The following is a 19587-nucleotide window of genomic DNA, read 5'->3' on the forward strand; positions in this document are numbered from 1 at the left end:
ACCAGCCTTCCAACGTGCCCAGTGAGCCACCATGCCTGGCCTGTAAATAGGGTTATTTTTTATTTTTCAGATTGTTCACTGTGGTATATAGAAATGCTACTGATTTTGGTATGTTGATCTTGTATTCTGCAACTTTACTGAATTTGTTTTATCAGTTCTAACAGTTTTTTGGTAGAGTCTTTAGGTTATTCTGAATATAAGATTACATTGTCTGCAAATAAGGATAATTTGACTTCTTCCTTTCCAAATTATATGCCCTTTATTTGTTTCTCTTATCTGATTCCTCTAGCTAGGACTTCCAGTATTATGTTGAATAACAGTGGTGAAAGTGGGTATCCTTGTTGTGTTCCAGAACTTAGAGGAAAGGCTTTCAGCTTTTCCCCATTCAATATGATACTAGTTGTGGGTCTGTCATATACGGCTTTTATTATGTTGAAGTGTATTCCTTATATACTGAGTTTCTTGAGGGTTTTGAACATGAAGGGATGTTGAATTTTATCAAATGCTTTTTCAGAATTAATTAAGATGATCAAATGGTTTTATCCTACATTCTGTTGATATGATGTATCACATTGATTGATTTGCATATGTTGAACCATCCTTGCCTCCCAGTGATAAATCCAACTTGGTCATGAGGATCTTTTTAATGTATTGTTAAATTTCATTTGCTGGTATTTTGTTGAGGATTTTTGCATCAATATTCATCAGAGATATTGGCCTGTTGTTTTCTTTTTTTTTTTTCTTTTTGATGTGTCTTTGTCTGGCTTTGGTATCAGGGTAATACTAGCCTTATAGAATGAGTTTGGAAGTATTCCCTCCTCCTCTATTTTTTGGAATACTTTGAGTAGGATTAGTAATAGTTCTTCTTTAAATTTTTGGTAGAATTCAGCAGTGAAGCCATTAGGTCTCAGGTTTTTCTTTACTGAGAGACTTTTTATTATGGCTTCGATCTTATTGCTTGTTATTGGTCTGTTCGGGATTCGGATTTCTTCCTAGTTCAATCTTGATTGGTTGTATGTGTCTAGGCATTTGTCCATTTTTTCTAGAGGTCCAATTTATGGGCATATAGTTGCTCATAATAGCCACTAATCCTTTGCATTTCCATGGTATCAGTTATAATGTCTTCTTTTTCATCTCTGATTTTATTTATTTGAGTCTTCTCTTTTTTTTTTTTTTCTTCACTAGTCTGGTTAATTTGTCAATTTTGTTTAACTAAAAAAAACCATTTTTGTTTCATTGATCTTTTGTATTGTTTTCTTCATTTCAATTTCATTTATTTCTGCTCTAATCTTTATTATTTATTTTCTTCTATTAATGGGTTTGGTTTGCTGTTGTTCTTCTAGGTCTTTAAGATGCATCATTAGCTTGTTTATTTGAAATTTTTCTTCTTTTTTGATGTAGGCACTTATAGCTATAATCTTTCCTGATAGTACTGCTTTTTCTGTATCCCATATATTTTGGTATGTTGTGTTTCCATTATCATTTGTTCCAAGAATTTTTTTTCAGTTTTCTTTTTAATTTCTTCATTTACCCATTCAGGAACACATTGTTTAATTTCCATGTATTTGTATAGTTTCCAAAATTCCTCTTGTTATTGTTTTCTATTTTTATTTCACTGGAGTCAGAGAAGATGCTTGGTATTATTTCCATTTTTGAATGTTTAAGACTTGTTTTGTGACCTAATATATGGTCTGTCCTTGAGAATGATCCATGTGCTGAGGAAAAGAATGTGTATTCTGTAGCCATTAGATGAAATGTTCTGTAAATATCTATTAGGTCTATTTGGTCTATAGTGCAGATAAGTGTGATTTTTTTGGTGTTGATTTTCTGTCTGGAAGATCTGTCCACTGCTGAAAGTGGGGTGTTGAAGTCTCCAGCTATTATTGAATTGGGGCCTGTCTTTCTCTTTAGCTCTCATAATATTTGTTTTATGCATCTGGGTGCTCCAGTGGTGGGTGCATATATATTTTAAATTGTTATATCCTTTTGCTGAATTGACCCTTTATCATTATATGATGACCTTCTTTGTCTCTTCTTATAGTTTTTGTCTTGAAATCTATTTTATCTGATGTAAGTATAGCTACTCCTGCTATATTCCTGTCATCTAGGTTTTAAGCCCTGCATGCATTAGGTATTTGTCCTAATGCTTTCCCTCCCCTTACCCCCCAACCCCTGACAAGCCCCACTGTGTGATGTTTCCCTCCCTGTGTCCATGTGTTCTCATTGTTCAACTCCCACTTATGCGTTTCTCTTTAATCTTATGCATTGTCTGTGTCTTGAAAAGTTGTTGCAGTTATTTTTAATTGGTTCATAATTTAGTATTTCTACTTAAGATAAGAGTAGTTTACACACCACAGTTACAGTGTTATAGTATTCTGTTTTTCCGTGTACTTCCTATTACTAGTGAGTTTTGAACCTTTAGATGATTTCTTATTGCTCATTAACATCCTTGTCTTTCTAAATGAAGTATTCCCTTTAGCATTTTTTTTTTTTTTTTTGAGATGGTGTCTCACTCTGTCACCTAGGCTGGTGTGCAATGGCATGATCTTGGCTCACTGCAACTTCCAGCTCCTGGGTTCAAGCAATTCTCCTGATTCAGCCTCCTAAGTAGCTGGGATAACAGGCATTCACCACCATACCCAGCTAATTTTTTGTATTTTTAGTAGAGACAGGGTTTTACCATGTTGGCCAGGCTGGTCTCAAACTCCTGACCTCAGGTGATCCACCTGCCTCAGCCTCCCAAAGTGCTGGGATTACAGGCGTGAGCCACCACCCCCAGCCTCCCTTTAGCATTTCTTACAGAACAGGTCTGATGAAAGCTGAGGGTGAAATCCTTCAGTTTTTGTTGTCTGGGAAAGCCTTTATTTCTCCTTCATGTTTGAAGAATATTTTCATTGTACATACCATTTTAGGGTAAAAGTTTTTTCCTTTAGCACTTAAAATATGTCATGAAACTCTCTCCTGGCCAGTAAGTTTTCCACTGCAAAGTCTGCTGCCAGACATACTGGAGCTCCATTGTATGTTATTTGTTTCTTTTCCCTTGCTGCTTTTAGGATCCCTTCTTTATCCTTGTCCTTTGGGAGTTTGAGTATTAATTGCCTTGAGGTAGTCTTCTTTGAGTTAAATCTGCTTGGTGTTCTAGAACCTTCTTGAACTTGGATATTGCTATCTTTCTCTAGGTTTGGGAAGTTCTCCGTTATTGTCCCTTTGAATAAGCTTTCTACCCCTATCTCTTTCTCTGCCTCCTCTTTAAGGCCAATAACTCTTAGATTTGCCATCTTGAGGCTATTTTCTAGATCCTGTAGGCATGCTTCATTGTTTTATATTCTTTTTTTCTTTTGTCTCCTCTAACTGTGTATTTTCAAATAGCCTGTCTTCAAGCTCACTAATTCCCTCTTCTGCTTGATCAATTCTGCTATTAAAAGACTGATGCGGCCAGACACAGTGGCTCACCCCTGTAATCCCAGCACTTTGGGAGGCCAAGGCAGGCGGATCACCTGAGGTCAGGAATTGGAGACCAGCCTAACCAACATGGTGAAACCCGGTCTCTACTAAAAAAATACAAAATTGGCCGGGTGTGGTGGCACATGCATGTAATCCCAGCTACTCAGAAGGCTGAGGCAGGAGAATTGCTTGAACCTAGGAGGCGAGGTTGCAGTGAGCCTAGATCATGCCATTGCACTACAGCCTGGGCAACAAGAACGAAACTCCATCTCGGGAAAAAAAAAAAAAAAAAAAAAGACTGATCCATTCTTCAGCTTACCAACTGCATTTTTCAGCTCCAGAAACTCCAGAATTTCTGCTTGATTCTTTTTTTTTTTTTTTTTGGAGTGCAGTGGCGCGATCTCGGTTCACTGCAACCTCAGCCTCCCGGGTTCAAGCGATTCTTCTGCCTCAGCCTTCCTGAATAGCTGAGATTACAGGCATCTGCCACCGCGCTCAGCTAATTTTGTATTTTTAGTAGAGACGGGGTTTCTCCATGTTGGTCGGGCTGGTCTCGAACTCCCGACCTCAGATGATCCACCCGCCTCGGCCTCCCAAAGTGCTGGGATTACAGGCGTGAGGCACCAAGCCCGGCCCCTATTCTTTTTTAATTATTTCAATCTTTTTGTTAAATTTATCCAATAGAATTCTGAATTTCTTCTGTGTTATGTTGAATTTTGTTGAGTTTCCTCAAAACAGCTATTTTGAATTCTCTGAAAAGTCACATATCTCTATTTCTCCAGGATTGGTCCCTGTGCCTTATTTAGTTCCTTTGGTGAGGTCATGTTTTCCTGGATAATCTTGATGCTTGTAGATATTCATCTGTGTTTGGGCATTGAAATGTTAGGTATTTATTGTAGTTTTCTCAGTCTGGGCTTGTTTGTATGCATCTTCTTGGGAAGGCTTCCCAGACATTCAAAAAGACTTCACTGTTGTGATCTAAACTGTATCTGCTTTAGGGCGCACCTCAAGCTCAGTAATGCTGTTGTTCTTGCAGACTCACGCAGGTACTGCCTTGATGGTCTTAGACAAGATCCAGAAGAATTCTCTGAATCGCCCCACAGAAACTGTTGTTCTCTTCCCTTACTTTATTCCAAACAAATGGAATCTCTCTCTCTCTTTCTCTCTCTCTCTCTTCTCTCTCCTCTCTGTCTCCGTTCTGAGACACGTGGAGCTGGGGGTGGAGTGACACAAGCATCCCTGTGGCCACCATCACTAAGACAGTGCTGGGTCAGATCTGAAGCCAGCACAGCACCAGGTCTCACTCAAGGCTCCCTGTAGTCACCCCTTGGTTACAGCCTATGTTCACCCAAGGCCCTGTGGCTCTACAATCAGCAGGTTGCAAAGCCAGCTGGGCCGGTGTCCTTCTTTCAGGGTGGTGAGTTCCCCCAGGCAGGTCCAGAGGTGCCATCCAGAGCCGGGGGCTAGACCTAAAAACCTTAGAAGTCTACCTGGTGTTCTATTATACTGTGGCTGAACTGACACTCAAGCCACAAGACACAGTCCTTCCCACTCTTCTCTCCCTTCTTCAAAGGCAGAGGAGCCTCATCCCATGGCCACCACCACCACAGGCCCACAGGGAGTGCTGCCAGACTACCACCCTTGAGGCCCAAGGGTTCTTCAATCAGCTTGTGGTGAATGTTGAGTGGCCTGGGACTCACCCTTCAGGACAGTGAACTCCCCTCTTGCCCAGAGCAGGTCCAGAAATGCTATCCAAGAGCTAAGTCCTAGAATTAGGGACCCCAAGAGTCTGGTTGGTGTTGTTCCCCACTGTGGCTGAGCTGGTACCTAAGGTGCAAGACAAAGTCCCCTTTACTTTTCCCTCTGCTTTTCCCAAGTGGAAGAAATCTCACCCAGTAGCCACCACAGCTTGGAATATGCTGTGTCTCACCTAAAGCCAGCATGTCTCAGAGTCTCACCTGTGGCCCTTTACGTAGTACCTGGGTATCACTGCTGGTTTTTCGAGGCCCAAGGGCTCTTCAGTTAGCAGGTAATGAATACTGCCAGAACTGGGTCCTTCCCCTCAAGGCAGTGGGTTCTCTTCTGGCACAGAGTGTGTCAAGAAATGTTTTCCAGAAGCTAGGGCCTAGAAAGGGGACCCCGTGACTCTGACCAGTGCCCTATCCTGCTGTGGCTGAGCTGGTATCTAAGATGCAAGACAAAGTCCTCCCCACTCTTCCCTCTCCTCTCCTCAAGTAGAGAGAGAGGGTCTCTTTTGGAGCCATGAGCTGTGCAGCCCGGGGCCAGGGGAGGGGTAATGTCAACACTTTCTTAGCCACCCTGCCTGGTATCTCAGTAGGTTGCATGCCCCCCAGTCCACTGCCTCTGGGCCTAGTTCAGCACTACGACTTACCCAGCAGCTGCAGTCCTTGTGGCCTAGACAATCTTTCAAGTTTATTCAAGGCCGCAGGGTACTTTAGCTCAAGATGGCGGGGCTTGCGGGAACTCACTTTCAGACTGTTGAGATCAGCGATTCCCCTCTGGCTAGGGCTGGTTTAAATGCTCCCTCAGTGGTCGGGCATCAGCTGAGTTTGGTCTGGTTTTGTCTCTGTTATAATAGGGCAGTACTGAGTTCAATGCCTCACAATGACTGAACTCTCACTCTCCACACACCGAAATGCTCTCTGCACCACATTACCTCTGCTGGGGGGTGGGGGAGGGGTGATGTTGGTAATTCAAGACTGTTTTTCCTACCTTTAACCTGTTTAGTGCCTCTTTCGCGATATGAAGATAAAACCTGGTACTGTGAATGCTCACGTGATTTTTCATTCTTTAAAAGGTGCTTTTTGGTGTGTAGATAGTTGTTAAATTGGTGTCCCTGCTGGGAAAATGATTGGTAGAGCTTTCATTTTTCTGCCATCTTGCTTTGTCTCCTTTTTTTTTTTTTTTTTTTCCTGTAAGAGACTGAATCTTGCTCAGCTCTGTCACCCAGGCTGAAGTGCAGTGGCATGATTATAGCTCACTGTGACATCAAGCACCTAGGCTCAAGTGATCCTCCCACCTCAGCCCAAGTAGCTGGGACTGCAGGCATGTGCCACAATGCCAGCCAATTTTTTTTTTTTTTTTTTTTTTGAGACAGAATCTCGCTCTGTCGCCCAGGCTGGAGTGCAGTGGCGCGATCTTGGCTCACTGCAACCTCCACATCCTGGATTCAAGTGATTCTTGTGCCTCAGCCTCCCAAGTAGCTGGGATTACAGGTGCGTGCCACCACACCCAGCTAATTTTTTGTATTTTTAGTAAAGACAGGGTTTCACCGTGTTTGCCAGGATGGTTTCGATCTCCCAACCTCGTGATCCACCCACCTCGGCCTCCCAAAGCGCTGGGATTACAGGCGTGAGCCACCGTACCTGGCCCAGCCAATTTTTTAATTGTATTTTTGTAGAGATGAGGTCTCGCCGTGTTACCCAGGCTGGTCTTCAACTCCTAAGCTCAAGCAGTTCTCCTTCCTGGACCTTCCCAAAGTGCAGCATTACAGGTGTGAGCCACTGTGCCCAGCCCTGTTTTTTAACTTTTTGTTTGATTGTTTGTTTGTTTTTAGAGACAGGGCCTCACTCCATCACCCAGGCTGGAGAGCAGTGGCACTATCGTAGTCACTGTAGCCTCAAACTTTTGGGCTCAAGCGATCCTCCTGCCTCAGCCTCTCTGGTAGCTGGGAATACTGCATATGCCACCATGCCAGGCTTATTTATTTATTTATGTACAGACAGGCTCTTTCCCAGGCTGGTTTTAAACTCCTGGCTTCAAGGGATCCTCCTGCCTCAGCCTTCCAAAGTAGTGGGGTTACAGGCATGAGCCACCATGCAGGGCCTGTTGTGTTTTGTTTTATTTTAACTTTTATTGAAGTGTAATACACATGCAGAATAATAGTTAAGTCTTAAGTGATTTCCATTCTTATTTACCTCTCTGAGTTTTCATATTCACTTCAGTTTTGGACTTATAATTCCCTTCTGTGTCATATTTTTATTACTTTCAATAAAATTTTAAAATAGTTTATGAAAGATTAACTCCAGTGTTGAATTGCAATTGGAGGATATGATTTTTTTTTTTTTTTTTGAGACGGAATTTCACTCTTGTAGCCCAGGCTGGAGTACAGTGGCACCATCTCAGCTCACTGCATTCTCCGCCTTCCAGGTTCAAGTGATTCTCCTGCCTTAGCCTCCCAAGTAGCTGGGATTACAGGTGCATGCCACCACGCCTATATAATTTTTGTATTTTTAGTAGAGACGGTGCTTCACCATGTTGCTCAGGCTGGTCTCTAACTCCTGACCTCAGGTGATCTGCCCACCTTGGCCTCCCAAAGTGCTGGGATCACAGGCATGAGCCACCGCACCCAGCCGAGGATATGATTTTTAATAGATATACAGATCAATTGATTGATAGACATAGAAATAAATATGAATGTGTGTGTATGCATGGGTTAATATACATACTTACATTCCTTAGCTCTTAGCTCTGTCCACTACAAGGTCCTAGGAGCAATGACATCCCAGTAGCAACAATGAGCATACCTAAAACCCAGATATTTTTTTCTAAGTACTATTCTCCAATAAAAGGAACTTGGAAAAGCAGTTGATTTTATAGCTGGGAAGGAAAAAATACAGAAGAGGCTGAAACACCTTATGGTGCCAAAAAATAAGAAAGTGATCAAGGATGAGGATATGTGAAAAAGCCATAGTATCCAAATTAAGGAGCTCCTAATGACCAAAATTAGAACAATTTGAACCACAAAATAGCTAATAATACTTATTATATAATACATATATTTGTGCTAAACCCATATAATAAAATATCTATAAATTCATAGTGAAATAAGTAATTGAATAAATAAACAAAGGACAGCTCTTTCTTACAGAAACATTTTAACTAATATATATATATAGAAAGAATGAGAGAAATACTAAATCACCATTAGGAAAACACCACAATAATAATTATTGCAGGCAAGATCTACCAATTGATGTTAAAATCAATGGATGAAAGTTTGAGGAGAGGCAGGACGCAGTGGCTCACACCTGTAATACCAGCACTTTGGGAGGCCGAGGTGGGCAGATCACAATGTCAAGAGATTGAGACCATCCTGGCCAACATGGTGAAATCTCAGCTCTACTAAAAATACAAAAATTAGCTGGGCATGGTGGCGTGTGCCTGTAGTCCCAGCTACTCAGAAGGCTGAGGCAGGAGAATCACTTGAACCCAGGAGGCAGAGGTTGCAGTGAGCCAAGATCGCACCACTACAATCCAGCAGCCTGGGGACAGAGCGAGACTCCGTCTCAAAAAAATAAATAAATAAATAAATAAAATAAAATAAAGAAAGTTTTAGGAGAGAGAGGATTATTAGCATTGTCTAAAAGTATTGCCTCCAAGGGCCGGGCGACGTGGCTCACGCCTGTAATCCCAGCACTTTGGGAGGCCGAGGGGGCAGATCATGAGGTCAGGAGTTTGAGACCAGCCTGGCCAACATAGTGAAACCCCGTCTCTACTAAAAATACAAAAAATTTGCCGGGTGTGGTGGTGGGCACCTGTAATCCCACCTACTTGGGAGGCTGAGGCAGGAGAATCTCTTGAACCCGGGAGGTGGAGGTTGCAGTGAGTGGAGATCATGCCACTGCACTCCAGCCTGGGTGACAGTGTGAGACTTTGTCTCAAAAAAAAAAAAAAAAAAAGTATTGCCTCCAAGATATTTATCAATTACAAAGGGGAAAACAGTCATTTTCTTTCACTTTAACAGTGGCTATTATGAAGAAAGCAGGCAGATATCATCAAGGTTGACATCACCAGTAGTTACACATGTTAACATCATGTATCCCCTGGTATAATGTATAAAGAGTTACACAACATCACTTCTATGGTACTCTTGCCAAAAAATGCATGATCTAAATCTAATCATGAGAAAACAACAGATAAACCAAAACTGAAAGGCATTCTGCTAAATAACTGACCAGGATTCATCAATGTCAAGATTATGAAAGACAAGGAAAGATTGTCTTTCCCTGACTTTCATTGTCTTTGCTTGTCCAATCTGTCACAGATTCATGGCATCATAATTAAATGCAATGTGTGATCCCAGAACAGAAAAAAGACACAGGTGGGAAAAGGGTAAAATCTGAATAAGGCCCGTACTCTAGTAAACAGTATCATATTGATGTTTACTTTCTGTCTTTCATAATTGTATATGATTATGGAAATTGTTAACATGAAGCAAAACTGAGTAAAAGATATAATATTAACTCTCTGCACTATTTTTGCAACTTTTCTATAACTTTTTTAAAATAAAAACAATAGATAATCCAAAGATGGATGATGTACTTTTGACCAAACAGGATTAGGATTGGAGGTAAGAGATAAGAGTCTGTTTTTTGGAGCCAGATGTGGTGGCTTGGCCTGTGATCCCAGAACTTTGGGAGGCCAAAGTGGGAGGATCACTTGAGGCTAGGAGTTCGAGACCAACCTGGGCAACATAGCGAGACTCCATCTCTATTTATACATATATAAAGAAAAAAGAGGCCCGGCGTGGTGGCTTAAGCCTGTAATCCCAGCACTTTGGGAGGCCAAGGCAGGTGGACCATGAGGTCAGGAGTTCAAGACCAGCCTGGCCAATATGGTGAAACACTGTCTCTACTAAAAATACAAAAATTAGCTGGGTGTGGTGGCGTGTGCCTGCAGCCCCAGCTACTTGGGAGGCTGAGGCACAAGAATCACTTGAACCTAGGAGGCAGAGGTTGCAGTGAGCCGAGATCGCGCCACTGTGCTCCATCCTGGGCAACAGAGTGAGACTCCATCTCAAAAACAAAAAGAAAGAAAAAAGAAATAAGATCAGAAAATCTGTATTATTTTCTGTCTAATGTATAATATGCTTGTGAAGTTTCATTAAATATTTAAGAAGGATCCTTTGCAAAACAAAAAGTATAATTAACAAATTGTTAGGCCAGGTGCCGTGGCTCATGCCTGTAATCCCAGCACTTTGGGAGGCCAAGGTGAGAGGATCACTTAAGTCCAGGAGTTTGAGACCAGCCTGGCCAACATGGTGAAACCCCATCTCTACCGAAAATACAAAAAATTAGCTGAGCGTTGTGGTGCATGCATGTAGTCCCAGCTACTAGGGAGGCTGAGGCAGGAGGATCGCTAGAGCCTGAGAGGTGGAGGCTGCAGTGAGCCATGATCATCCTGACACTGCATTCCAGCCTGGGAAAGAGAGTGAGACCCTCTCTCAAAAAAAGAGAAAATTGTTAATAATCTGGAATTTAAGTCCCTATGATTTCAACAAAACACTTCTCCATGCGAAGTGAAGATTTTATTTTCTTTCCTTTTTTTAGAGACAGGGTCTTGCTCTGTCACCCAGGCTGGAGTGGTGTGGTGGCATGATCGTAGCTCAATGCAGCCTCAAACTCCTGGCCTCAAGCGATCCTTCCATCTCCGCCTCCTAAAGTGCTAGGATTATAAGCATGGGCCACCATACCCGGCCTGAGAAAAATCTCCTGATGAAATACTTTTTCACTAAGTTTCAAGGACGTCAGTGGGTTGGTTTTCTTCTTTGATAACCACTCCTTCTCAGATGGTCATGTTCATTGTTCCTGGTTTTCCTGTCTTCTTAATACTTAATTGCCCTAGAACTCGTTTCTATACTCACTACCTAGTGATCTCATCCAATCTCATAGCATTATATACCATCTGAATACTGATATTTCCAAATTCCTATCAACTGCTAATTTTTCCCATGAACTTCAGACTTACATATCCATTTTCCAACTTCACATTTCCATTTATCTGCCTAATAGATATATCAAACTAAACTCCTGATCTTCCTTCACAAGCCTGCATCTCAACTAAACTGATAATACCTCCATCCTTCCATTTGCTCAGGCTGAAAACTTTGAAGTAATCCTCTCCTCCTCTCCTCTCTCTCTCACACACACACAAACATATGCACATATTCATATTTAAACCATCAGCAAATTCTATTGGCTCAATCTCCAAGACACAGCCAAAATCCAACAATTTTCACTGCCTCCAATACTACCTACAGGTCCAAGCTACCATCGTCTGCATCTCGTTATTATCTCTTTACTGATCTCCCTGATTCTGCTTTTGTTCCCCTTACAGTACACTCTGAACATGGCATCCAGAGTGATTCTTATAAAATGTAAGTTAGATCATATCACTCTTTCGGCTGAAAACTCTCCAGTGCTCTTCTTTTCACTAAGAGTCTAAGACAAATTCCTTACCATATCCCTGTACCATCCGGCCCGTTACCTCTCTGTACTTACTGTCTGCCATTCGCTCATTCCACTGGAGCCACACTGACCTCTTACTTCCTGAAGGTGTCGGACGTGCTTCTACTTCAAGGGTTTTTCACTCACTCCTCATTGTTTCCCTACTGTGATCTGTACATATCACCACCATCCCCACCACTGCAAAATCTACTCACAATAAATATGACCAAGCACCAGCACCATGAGACTCAGCAGAAACAAACAGACAAAACAGATTTAGAGTCCAAATGATTTACAATTCAGAATATGGAATAGCCACATGTGACATACTTATGGACGTCATCACAAAGAGAACATTATCTGTTGGCCTTCAGCACAGGAAACAGAAATCACTCCAGGTATTTCATTCAAAAAAGTGTTTTGTTTTTGTTTTGTTTTGTTTTCAGGAAATTTGGTACTTAATATGGTTGGGGGTGTGGGCTGGGCACAGGAACAGAAGGAAGGAACAATGCCAGACACCATCACTAGACTTTTGGCTTTAAGGTCACACTTAGAAGGTACAACTGCTGTTGCTACTGTCACTGCCACTGCCACAGCCTCTGCGCGCTCATGAATCTGGAGACATTCCATGGGATGTGGAACTGGCTCCTGAAAACTCTCAGGCATACCAGAGAGGACCCTTCAGCCTCCACCACCACAGGAAGCATCACCTCTGTTTCCCTCAAAAGTTTATATGAAAATGATCCACAGTCTAGAACCCTGAACCCAGCCAAACAAACAAACATGTGTGGGAAGAAAAATACATTATTATTATTTTGAGACAGAGTCTGACTCTGTTGCCCAGGCTGGAGTGCAGTGGCATGATCTCGGCTCACTTCAACCTCCACCTCCCAGGTTCAAGTGATTCTTCTGCCTCAGCCTCCTGAACAGCTGAGATTACAGCGCGCACCACCACACCAGCTAATTTTTGTATTTTTAGTAGAGACGGGGTTTCACCATATTGGTCAGGCTAGTCTTGAACTCCTGACCTCGTGATTTGCCCGCCTTGGCCTCCCAAAGTGCTGGGATTACAGGCATGAGCTACTGCGCCGGGCCAAAAAATACATTTATTTAAAAATGTGTTTCCATTGTAATTTTTCTCAGGAAGCTATTGGAAAATAAGCTTTATCAAAATGTGGGGTAAACAAAGAAGAGGCAGATATGGAAAACAGAAAACAGGCGACCCAGCACAGGAGAAAAAGGAAGGGAATCCCTAAATCACAGCTGTGCATTAGGGGGAGAGGGCAAACTGTCTGGACTACAGCAGTGTCACTCAAGGGACAGGCACAGTAATATTTGTTGCCATTATACCCTCTGGACAAAGCTACTGGGACATACGCTCCATGAAAATGACACAGTAAACCAAGAAAAATGAAATCATTCAAAGAACAGAATTCAGATTAGGAGGAATTTCTAAGATGCCAGCAAAGCGAAGTCTCAAGAGGACGAATAGGCAACTGAGAGCAGGCATAGGACATTACTAGATAGAGGGGAACAAAGATCTCCAGGAGACAATTAAAACGAATATATGTATAGAGGAGATGGACCTTGTGAGAAATTGTACCAAGAGCTATTGGCAGGTATGAGAAGATTTAGTAATAGATGCAAATATGACTAAGCAAATCAAAAAACAAGGCAATTGGCTGGGTGCAGTTGCTCACACCTGTAATCCCAGCACTTTGGGAGGCTGAGGCAAGTGGATCACTTGAGGTCAGGAGTTCGAGACCAGCCTGGCCAACATGGTGAAACCCCATCTCTACTAAAAATACAAAAATTAGCCAGGCATGGTGATGCACACCTGTAATCCTAGCTACTCAGGAAGCTGAGGCAGGAGAATCACTTGAACCTGGGAGGTGAAGGTTACAGTGAGCCGAGATCGCACCACTGCACTCCAGCCTGGGAGACACAGTGAGACTCTGTCTCAATTAAAAAACAAAAACAAAAACACGGCAATTATTAAACTATCTATAGGAAAAACAAAAAAGTAAAAAATAAGACATAAAGTACATTATAATACTCAACATTGAATAATGTTTATATAAACATAATTTAGAGTCTAAATATTTATTTAACTACAGAGGTAGATTTTTTTTTTTTTACCAATACGAAATGATTGTATAAGAAAGCCAAATCTTTATCTACAATAATAGGAAATCAATTGACAAAATCTAAAATTGATGAGTTGAGGCCGAACGTGGTGGGTCACACCTACAATCCCAGCACTCTGGGAGGCCGAGGCAGGTGGATCACCCGAGATCAAGAGTTCAAGACCAGCCTGGCCAACATGGTGAAACCCTGTCTCTACTAAAAATACAAAACTAGCCTGGCATGGTAGCACATGCCAGTAATCCCAGCTACTCAGGAGGCTGAGGCACAAGAATCGCTTGAACCCAGGAGGCAGAGGTTGCAGTGAGCTGAGATGGCGCCACTGCACTCCGGCCTGGGTGACAGACCAAGACTTCATCTCAAAAAAAATTAAAAAATAAAAATAAAATTAATGAGATGAAAGATGGTATCTGCATATTACACAAAGTATAAATATGGAGATATTTGATTGCACAAAGCTGAAAAAAACTTTTGCACATGTAAAATATTAAAACAGGTAAATAATGTTCTAAAATTGATTGGTGATGGTAGTACAACTCTGAATATACTAAAAAACATTGAATTTAACACTGTCAGTGGGCGAATTGTTTGGTTTGGGGATTATAGCTCAATAAAGTTGTTAAAAACAAATTATTGGGAGAAAATACTTGCATGTATATCAAACAAGAAATTTAATCATCTTTATATATATTTATATATAATTTATATATTTTTTTATATATATATAAATTATATATATAAAAAGAACTCCTTCCAAGATACAGAATCAACCTAGGTGTCCATCAGAAGATGAGTAGATGAAGAAAATGTGGTATATGTAACAAATGGAATACTATTCAGCCATAAAAAGAACTAAATCCTGCCATTCTCAGCAACATGGATGAGTCTGGAGATCATTATGTTAAGTGAAATAAGTCAGGCACCAAAAGACAAATACCACATGTTCTCACTAATATGTGGGAGCTAAAAAAAATTGTTTTGATCTCACAGTAGTAGAAAGTAGAATAGTGGTTATCAGAGACTGGGAAGGGTAGCAGGCAGAGGAGATAGGGAGAGATTGGTTAAAGTATACAGAATTACAGCTAAGTAGGAGGAATAAGTTCTAGTGTTCTATAGAAATGGAGGGTGACTATATCCAAAATAATTTATTGTATATTTTCAAATAGCTAGAAAGGAGGATTTTGGAGGTCCCAGCATAAAGAAATGATAAATGTTTCAGGTGACGGATATGTTAATTATCCTGAATAGATTATAACACATTATATACATATATTGAACTATTATTCTGTACCCCATAAGTGTGTACAACTATTGCGCATCAATTGAAATTTTGTAAAAGAAAATCAAGCCAGCACAGTGGCATGTGCCTGTAGTCCAAGCTATTCGGGAGGCTGAAGCAGGAGGATCAGTTGAGCTCAGGAGTTCAAGTCCAGCACGGGTGACATAGCAAGACATAATTTCTGAAGATAAAATAGTTTTTTAATAAAAAAAAGTTAAGAAAAATGAAAAAAAAAGGAACTAGATGATCTCCAAGATCCCTTCCAGCTGCAAAATTCTGTCATTGTACAAAGCACTATGAAGTAGTGCTTTGAATATAGAATTCCTGGAGTATATATGTCTGCCCCACTCATTTAATACTTGGCAGATACTATTTTGTATTCTTAAACTTTTATAATTTTTATTATGTTTTCTTTTTAAAATGTAAATTCCATCTGGGTGCAGTGGCTCACGCCTGTAATCTCAGCACTTTGGGAGGCCAAGGCGGGTGGATTGCTTGACATTAGGAGTTCGAGACCAGCCTGGCCAACATGGTGAAACCCCATCTCTACTAAAAATATGAAAATTAACTGGGTGTGATGGTGCACGCCTGTAGTCTCAGCTGCTCAGGAGGCTGAGGCAGGAGAATTGCTTGAACCCGGGAAGCGGAGGTTGCAGTGAGCCGAGATCATGCCACTGCACTCCAACCTGGGCAACAGAGAGAGACTATGCCTCAAAAAAAGAGAGAAAATAGTAGTAACCATAATAAAATGTAAATTCCTTAAATTTACATTGCTTAACATGGCCTCTTGTCTTAGTCAGTTGGGCTGCTGTAACAAAATGCCGTAGACCAGGTGGCTTCTAAACAACAGAAATGTATTTTTCAGTTCTGGGGCCTGGAAGTCCTAGATCAGAGTACCAATGAAGTAGGGTGCTGCTGAGAGCCCTCTTCTGGTTGGCACACTGCCATCTTTTCATTGTATCCTCACATGGCAGAAAGAGAGTGAGAGGATTGGGTGCAGTGGCTTACATCTGTAATGTCAGCACTTCGGCAGGACAAGGCGGGCGGATCACTTGAGGTCAGGAGTTTGAGACCAGCCTGGCCAACAAAAATTAGCCCGGCATGGTGGCTAGCATGTATAATCCCAGCTACTCCAGAGGCTGAGGCAGGAGAATCACTTGAACCCAGGAGGTGGAGTTTGCACTGAGCCGAGATCGTGCCATTGCACTCCAGCCTGGATGGCAGTGTGAGACCCTGTCTCAAAAAAAAAAAAAAAAAAAAAAAAAAATTGCAAAGAAAAAGGAGTGAGAGAGAGAACTCTCTCTGGGGTCCTTTTTTTTTTTTTTTTTTTTTTTTTTTGAGACGGAATCTTACTCTGTAGCTCAGGCTGGAGTATAGTGGTGTGATCTCAGCTCACTGCAACCTCTGCCTCCTGGGTTCAAGCAATTCTCCTGCCTCAGCCTCTCCAGTAGCTGGGATTATAGGCACACGCCACTACACCCGGCTAATTTTTGTAGAGACAGGGTTTCACCAAGTTGGCCAGGCTGATCTCGAACTCCTGACCTTGTGATCTGCCTGCCTCGGCCTCCCAAAGTGCTAGGATTACAGGCGTGAGCCACCTCGCCCTGCCTGGGATCCTTTTTATAAGGGCACTAATCCATTCATGAAGGCTCCATGCTGATGACCTAATTACCTGCCCAAAGACCCCATCTCCTAATACCATTACATTGGGGGTTAGGATTTCAGTATATGAGTTTGCCGGGAACACAAGCACTCAGTCCATTGTAGCCCTCAATATAGTAAAATATTCAATAAATACTTAATAATCATTTAGAAAAGATGAAGTCCCTATCCTGATTCACTAAGTTGTAATAAATATTTCATAAATTCATCATCTGTTTTCATAAATATTTGAGAATTCTGTAAGAGTATTTTTTTCTTTTTCCTTCTTCCTTTTTTTTGAGATATGGTCTCAGAAACAGTCACTTTGTCACCCAGGCTGGAGTTCAGTGGTGTGATCATGGCTCATTGCAGCCTTGACCTCCGGGGCTCCAGCCATCCTCCCACCTTAGCCTCTCAAGTAGCTGGGATTACAGGTATGTGCCACCACACCCAATAATTTTTGTATTTTCAGTAGAGACAGGGTTTAACCATGTTGGCCAGGCTGGTCTCAAGCTCCTGGCCTCAAGTGATCCACCCGCCTTGGCCTCCCAATATGCTGCGATTACAGGCGTGAGCCAACATACCCAGCCTCCAGGTAATTTTTGTATTTTTTGTAGATGGGATTTCACCATGTTGCCCAAGCTGTTCTCGAACTGCTGAGCTCAAGTGATCCACCCTCATGGCCTCCCAAAGTGCTGGGATTACAGGCGTGAGCCACCACGCCCAGACTAAGCCACAGTATTAAGTCATCACCATCATAAAGATTTCTTCATATGCAGGTTTTGCTTATTGATTGATTGATTGATTGATTGATTGATTGAGACAGGGTCTCACTCTGTCACCCAGGCTGGAGTGCAATGGTGCAATCTCGGCTCACTGCAATCTCCACCTCCTGGGTTCAAGCAATTCTCCTGCCTCAGCCTCCTGAGTAGTTGGGATTACAGGCATGAGCCACCATACCTGGCCTCATTTATTTCTAAAAAAAGAAATTTTTTATTATGGTAAAATATTCATAACACAGGCTGGGCACAGTGGCTCACATCAGTAATCTCAGCACTTTGGGAGGCCAAGGCAGGAGGATAACGAGGTCAGCAGTTCGAGCCTGGCTAACACAGTGAAACCCCGTCTTTACTAAAAATACAAAAAATTAACTGGGCATGATGGTACACGCCTGTAATCCCAGCTACTCGGGAGGCTGAGGCAGGAGAATTGCATGAACCTGGGAGGCAGAGGTTGCAGTGAGCCGAGATCGCGCCATTGCACTCCAGCCTGGGCGACAGAGCAAGACTCCATCTCAAAAAAAAAAAAAAAATCATAACACTTAAGTTATTATTTAGCTATTTTTAGGTATACAGGTCAGTGGCATTAAGTACATTCATATTATTGTGCAACCATCACTACTATTTATCACTAAAACTTTTTCATTCTTTCAAACTGAAACTCTACCCATTCAACACTAACTCTACTGCCCATTCCCTCCTCCCTCCAGCCCCTGGTAACAAGCATCCTAGTTTCTGTCTTTATGAATTGAATTTGACCTCTCTAGGTACGTCACATAAGCAGAATCATACAGTGTTTGTCCTTTTGTGTCTGGTTTATTTCACTTAGCATAATGTCTTCAAGGTTGATCCATGTTGTAGAATGTGTCAGAATTTCATTCCTTTTTAAGGCTAAAAAATATTTATGTGTATACCACATTTTGTTTATCTAATCATCAGTCATTGGACATTTTGGGTTGTTTCCACCTTTTGGCTACCGTGAATAATACTGCTATGAACGTGAGTGCAAAAAATTCTGTTTGAATCCCTTTCTTTTTATTTTTATTTATTTATTTATTTATTTATTTATTTTTGAGACAGAGTCTCGCTCTGTCACTCAGGCTGGAGTGCAGTGGAATGATCTCAGCTCACTGCAACCTCCACCTCCTGGGTTCAAGCAATTCTCGTGCCTCAGCCTCCCGAATAGGGATTACAGGCATGCACCCCATGCCCAGCTAATTTTTGTATTTTTGGTAGAGATGAGGTTTTGTCATGTTGCCCAGGCTGGTCTCAAGTGATCTGCCCGCCTCAGCCTCCTAAAGTTTTGGGATTACATGTGTGAGACACCGCGCCTGGATATTTTTTAAATTTGTGATAAAGACAGGGTCTTGCTATGTTGAGCAAGCTGGTCTCCAATTCCTGGGCTAAAGTGATCCTCCCACCTCAGCCTCTCAAAGTGCTGAGACACGCTCCTGGCGAAGTCCCTGCTTTCCATTCTTTGGGGTACCTACCCAGAAGGAGAACTGCTGGATCATATGGTAATTCTGTTTAATTTTTTGAGGAACTACCATACCCTCTTCCACAATGGCTGCACCATTTTATATTCCCACCGGCATGGCACAAACATTCTAATTTCTCCTTATCTTTTCCAATACTTATTATTTTCTGGGTTTTAAATAATAATAATAGTCATCATAATGGATGTGAAATTATGTTATTGTTACCTACATATGTTCTTATTTAATCAGCTTAATGAACTTGTTCTGAAAATTTTCATTTCTTGCGTTTTCTCATATGAAATCTGAAATCATTTAGTGATAAATTATTGCCCACTAGCAAATAAATATTCAGTACACATTTACTTTATTTTTATTCCTTTTCTTTTTTAAGGAAAAGATACTTCAGTCCTAGAGTACACTTTTTTTTCTTTTTTTTGGAGACAGAGTCTTGCTCTGTCGCCCAGGCTGGAGTGCAATGGTATGATCTCTGCTTACTGCACCCTCCGCCTCCCCGGTTCAAGTGATTCTTCTGCCTCAGCCTCCCAAGTAGCTAGAACTACAGGTGCATGCCA

Source organism: Pongo pygmaeus, chromosome 3 (genome assembly GCF_028885625.2).
Source record: "Pongo pygmaeus isolate AG05252 chromosome 3, NHGRI_mPonPyg2-v2.0_pri, whole genome shotgun sequence".
Lineage (NCBI taxonomy): Eukaryota > Metazoa > Chordata > Mammalia > Primates > Hominidae > Pongo > Pongo pygmaeus.